The following is a 6,601-nucleotide window of genomic DNA, read 5'->3' as shown; positions in this document are numbered from 1 at the left end:
GAGCATGAGTCTGCTAATGTCACCCATTTTCGGTTTTGTCAACTTTTCAACTTTAAGGCTCCAGTGAAAAATCTAGGTGCATGCAATAATGATACTAGCTGATGTTTTTTATCAGTCTTGATACTGGCAAGCTTAAACAGTTTTGTTTCACTTACAAAGTCACTTTTTCAGGACCAACAGCTTTTTACATCAAAAGTGAACGGAAATGAGGTTTTTTCAAATTTAGGTTCATTATTATTCTAGGAATCGGTCTGATCTATTTTTCTTTTTCTTACAGCCAAGGGATGAAAAACAAAATCTACAAAAAGATTTTTCAAAAGAAGTTTTTCCCAGAATAAATGCAAAAAGTGCGGCATAACGTTTTCCGTTCACAAAGTTATGTCCGCACACAATTGATTTGTAGAGAAGTGAAAGGGTTAATATCTAGTTATTTGATTTAACCCTTTCCCATCCATTAGAGAACCAAACCAATAACACTAAAATTACCAGTTTCCTTCATTCAAAAAATATTCCATTTTGAAGGAACAGGGTATGATTTCCGTTCACAATTTGAGTTTGTCCGCACATTATTTTAGGTTTTTAGCAAATTGTCTAAGTTCATATTAATAATCTAGGCCAATCATGTCTGATCATACTAATTTTTCTTTTTATTACAGCCAAGGGATATAAAAAAACAAAATCTACAAAAGATTTTTCAAAATGAAGTTTTCCCAAGAATAAAATGCAAAAAGTTGCGGACATAACTTTTTCGTCACAAAGTTATGTCCGCACACATTGTTGCTAGAGAAGTGGAAGTGTGTTAATATCTATAGTTATTGATTTTTAACCCTTCCCATCCATTAGAGAACCAAACCAAGTAAACACTAAAATACAGTTGTCCTCATTGAAAAGATTCATTTTGAATTGACAGGGTACGATTTCCGTTCACAATTTGAGTTTATGTCCGCACATTATTTTATCTTTAAATTTTCAAACGAGTTATTCTTACTCAATGAATCATTTTTCTATATCAAGGGTCATATTTGGGGTCATTTTATACAAATTTGAAGTCCAAAGGCTATTTGTTTGGGAGACGGTGAAAGAAAATCGTTTCTCAAAATTAGTTATGTCCGCAACAAAAAGTTATGTCCGCAACAAATCATGAAGTTTTCTCAGCCCCCCAAACACCATTTTTAGGTTTCTTTGACAAATTATGCATTTGAGGTCATAATAAGTTGGTTAAAACCAGAAAAAAAAAGTCTGATCATCTTCCATTGGCAAGATTTCAGTTTTTCACCTCATATCATATGTATTTCATGTTGCGGACATAACTATTTCATCTAAAATGTTGCTGATGAAGTGTATTTGCAAGCTGGCATGATGTTTTATCATATGGAAGTAATGCTTAGGCTATTAGAAATAGAAAACAAATACTCTGATGCCAAGTTGAGGTCCAAAATTAAAATTTTAGCAGAAAAATAACCTTTTTGTTTCTTTGAAATGATGGTTCTGAGCCTGCGAGCTTGAATAAAGGATAAATCATGCATTAATTTGCATATTAAATTCATTGTGTAGTGTTCACACAACATAATCTACTACACATTCACTTACAGACTGGTTAGAATTGCTCAAATAGTTCAAAACAGAGTCATATTCTGTAGCAAATTGTATGTTGCGGACATAACTATTGAAGTATTTTATCAGATTTTTGACCCCCTTAAGCAGTTGCTAACACTTTGACAATCTAAAGAGTTACATTTGTAAAAACCATGCATTTCCTTGTTTTTTAATTTTTGTGTCCTCTAGAGGGTCGTTCTTCTATTAGAATATGAGAAAGTTCTAATATCATGATAAGTCTTCTTTTATCTTTTCAAAGAAAAACATGTAAAAAACTGAAATCAAAACCAAACCAAATCTTTTGGTTTTCTATTGATTAGTCTCTATATATCCTTAAATTTTGGCAATTAAAAACGACACTCCAAAATCTTTAATTAATGATGTATAATGTTCTATGGTCTACCCTAAGAAGAAAAAGTTATGTCCGCAACACAGCATTATTATCCATTTAACCCTTTCTATTGAAAAAGTTAGTGACTCTCAAGGAAAAATCATATTTATAATGATTATGAAAATGTACAAACAGTTGATGTCAAGCTCAAATCTTAACTTTTAAGATTAGATTTTAACAAAAAATTATGTATGATTGGATTCTCTTTTACAAATAAATCTTCAATTTTCAGGAAATCATGTTACAAAGACCTTTCAAGCAACAAATTTCAATGATTAAGTTTGGTTCAAGTACAGCAAAGTATTAAAAGCCAAAAATAAACTCAATTTATGTTTATTGCTGATTTAAATCAAATTTAACAAAAAGTTATGTCCGCAACCAACAAGGTTTCATTTTCTAATTTTTATTGGCTAACTGAAATATAGCAAACTTTTGGTTTTTTGGAGCCTTGTGACGAGTCCTTCAAATCTAGAATGAAATTACCTGACCATAGCCAGTTTTCTTTTCATGAAGTCAAAAACTTTATGGGAATATTTTTAGTATTTTAGATTTTATTTGAAAAAAGGTGTCAGAATTGAAAAATATGCCATACTGGAGGGTAAAAATTGCTTTTCAATGCAGCTTAATATATTAGCCATGAACTGAAATCTAAGACAAGTATTAGATAATGCATATTTATCTCAAATAAAGTGTAAACTACAAAGAGTTTTTTGCCAAATTTGTCTGATTATAACTACTCTAGGTTAAATTTATGGACCAAGCCAGTTTGATTAAGCCCTGATACTTATGTTTTCTGAAAATTGAAGTCATTAATAAAAGAATTATCCAGGAATAAAAGTGAAACTCAAAACTTTATTTTTTCCAAATTTTTTCACCTATTTGGGTGACATTACCAGACTCATGCTCGTATATATGTGGCCAAAATTACTCCATGTGGAGTAATTTGTTATTCGATACCGTCAACTGCTCTAACTTGGGACGGTTGGTCGAAACATGGGATTGTTGATATCTAGACTGTATTTTTACTTACAACGTAGCGTAGGATGGTCTAATATCGACATGCGTCTGTGGCCTGGTCTTCAAAATAAAAAATAATAAAACAAACAAATACATACCAAAGTTATCAATCAATCACTAAATTGTAGTCTCCCTATCACGTCACAGATTGTTAATATAATATGAGAAATGTGAAGTGTTATTACTTATATTTGAAAAGAAAACTTTAACAATGTAGTAATCACTAAAAAACTAATTAGCATGCTTTCAACGAAAAGATGCCAAAATAACAACAACATTTTGCACGCGAGGAATTTTTTAGTAGACCTTTTTACCGTGAACCGAAAATAATTAAAAGAACCCGGTTTCCTTATGAATTTGAAAAGGGACCGGGTGTGCTAGGTGCAGTGCCTAGAAGTTTAACGCGGCCTCTTAGCGCCTAGAGCGTGTGCTTGCAATAAACAATAAGGACGGGGAAACCAGGTCGACTAAGCGCGCAAATTATTTTTATCATGTGACTTGAAGCGTAATAAAGTTGTAAAATTTTAATGATGGACACAAGAAAGTTACGAGGAAGTTTGCATGCGTTTCGTGTGTTGTGTGAAACTGCTTATAATTTGGCTGTTTTTTGGACCTACCCCGGTGGAGGTCCTATAAATTAACCTTTGTCCGTTCGTCTGTTCGTTCGTTCGTTCGTTCGTTCGTTCGTTATTAGCTTTCCTCATGATTGGCTCGTTAGTTTTTTCTGATTTTTTGCACAAAGATGCATAACTATAAACCCTCGAATGTGACGGAGTCCGATTTTCAAAAAAAAAATATTTTGGGCAAATTTGGGCCAAAAAACGGCTAAAAAACGGGTTTTTTGAACTTTGTGAAAAATTTGGTCGTTAATTTTTTCTAATTTTTTGCATGAAAGTAGGGTACCATCGTAGGTAAAAGATGGCTAAAGCGAATTTTTGCAAAAAAATTTTATTGGCTCAAAAAACGCATGTTTATCTATAAGAATCACTATTAATAAGCATACATCAATGTTTTTAGTCAAATTACTCAATTTTTTAATGAGATTTTTGCTCGGGAGGGCTTACTTTTAAAGAATATGTGTGTTTCGAAATGAAATTTTGGTTGCTTGGCGTGTTTTTATAAAATAACTGGCCAAATTCGACATTTTTTTATAAGCACATTATCAATTTCTTAGGTATTAGCTTTTCTCGAGATTGGCTCTTTCATTCTTTACGATTTTTTGCACAAAGATGCATAACTATAAACCCTCGAATGTGACGGAGCCCGATTTTCAAAAAAAAATTTGGGCAAATTTGGGCCAAAAAACGGCTAAAAAATGGTTTTTTTGGACTTTGTGAAAAATTGGATCATTAATTTTTTCTGATTTCTTTCAGGAAAGTAAGGTACCATCATAGGTAAAATACGGTTCAAGCAGATTTTTGCAAAAAAAATAGTAGTTGGCTCAAAAAACGCATGTTTATCTATAAGAATCACTATTAATAAGCATACATCAATGTTCTTAGTCAAATTACTCAATTTTTTTTATGAGATAGATGTTTTTTTTGCTCATGAGGCAGGGGGGGGGGGGCAAGCAGTTAGTACAAGAAATCATCCGGACTAACTGATTTTTGACGATTTTTTTTTGACCACCACCAGTCATACTCGAAACACTGAATTTTCAAAAAAGTTTAGCCATATAGGGCAATTTAGTATATATCGCGCGCACATTTTACCAAACGAGATAAACATCAACGATTCTAAAAGAACGGCACGACACAGAAAAACAGAAGCAAAATTAGAGCTAACCAAGAACAGATTTCAAACAAAAAAGCGCATATTAAGCCTTTGGAAAGAAGATCTGGTAGTCAGAGCTTCCTAGGAAATGCAGTTAGTACTGGTTAGTACAGTTTTTTTTTCTTGAACTTTTCTCAGACACCACCCCTTTGGCAGTTAGTACACATCTGTACTAACTGCTTTTTAACATTTTGAAAGATTGACCACCACCCCAAAAACAGGCATGATGTCTGAAATTGACCAAGTGACCCCCCCTGCATGAGGGCTTACTTTTAAAGAATATATTTGTTTAGACATGAAATTTTGGTTGCTTGGCTTGTTTTTATAGAAAAACTGGCCAACTTCGATATTTTTAAGCACACTATCAATTACTTAGGTATTAGCTTTTCTCAAGCGATTGGCTCTTTTATTCTTTATGATTTTTTGCACAAAGATGCATAACTATAAACCCTCGAATGTGACGGAGCTCGATTCTTGGAAAAAAAAATTTGGGGTAAATTTCAGGGAAAAAGAGCTAGATTTTTTTTTGCTCTCGAAGTCTTGAATATGAAAGAATATTTCAAGAGCATGAATGTTTGGTTTCTAAACGTGTTTTTTATAAGAAACAAACGACTAATTTTAATAGATCGTCACTATTTGTGTTCTGAATGATTGTTTAATGGTCACGCTTATGTAGATATCAATTATATATGTGTTAAATGCATAACCAGGTAGGTCCATAAAAGTATCACTTGTTTTTATTGAAAGGATTGCAATGTTTACTGAACTTGTAGTTTGATGGATGAACTTGTTCGATAAGAATGATACCAAGAATTTCATTCAAGGTTTGTTTTGATTATTTTACAGATCCGATGTCGAAATTAGAAGACGCATGTCGATATTAGACGATCCTACGGTACTCGTCTAAGAAAACAGCTATTTTTTTTAGAATCTTCCTTACAATCTAGTTTTTCTATTTATAAAAAGTAGATTGCTGACGTGTGGAAAGGAATTTTGGCATGACTGATCCTTTTGTTTTGATAATAACATCAAAGCGGAAATTAATTTTCTTCTCAAGGCGGCAATCACAAATATCTTCGTTTTGCGTCGCCCGGCCGACTCTCGAAAATTGAGTAGAATTGAGTCGGTGAGTCGGTAAATTTGTCGGACTTTTTATGTCAATGACCTTTCCTTCGTTCAAAAATTTCATTATTGCCGATTTTTTGCAAGCAATTTCTAGTGCATTCGCAGCATTTTGACTTTGTTTATCATTACATGCGCCATTTTGGGGTCAGAGGTCACAGTGCTCAAAGGTCATAATTTTAAACCACTCATTACACGCGGTTATTTTGGCTGCTGGCTGGCTGGCAGTTTCCTCCAAGAATGCACTCCAAAAATGGATGGAAAAATGGAAACCCAAAAATTTTTACGACCGATTGACCGACTCACATTTTAGACCCAACGAGGACGCGAAATGAAGATATTTGTGATTGCCGCCCAATTCTTTCTTTCCTTTTTCTTTCTTATCAGTTCACGCTTTCCCTCACTACTTTTAAAGCGTGGTTAGCTGAAGCGGTTAAGATCGTCTGTCTCATATACATGGGGCTCTGAGCTCGATTCCGATGGGTGTCCAATTTTTCAATTCTTCAATTTTCTTTTTTTAATTCTCTTTCTTTTATAATGAAGGTCAATCAAACAAGTAACTAGCATATATTACCTCCGCTCTCTCTCTAAGGTTTAGATAAGCTATGATAGCATCACTTAATAAGAACTTTTTTTTCTTCAATCCTTTTTTTGCCACAAGCGATTATTCAAGGCTGAGATATAGAAGAACGGGTGTAGGTG

Source organism: Clytia hemisphaerica, unplaced genomic scaffold (genome assembly GCF_902728285.1).
Source record: "Clytia hemisphaerica strain Z4C2 unplaced genomic scaffold, Clytia hemisphaerica genome assembly, whole genome shotgun sequence".
NCBI lineage: Eukaryota > Metazoa > Cnidaria > Hydrozoa > Leptothecata > Clytiidae > Clytia > Clytia hemisphaerica.
The sequence above is the reverse complement of the archived record's forward strand: the minus strand, read 5'-3'. Positions refer to the sequence as shown.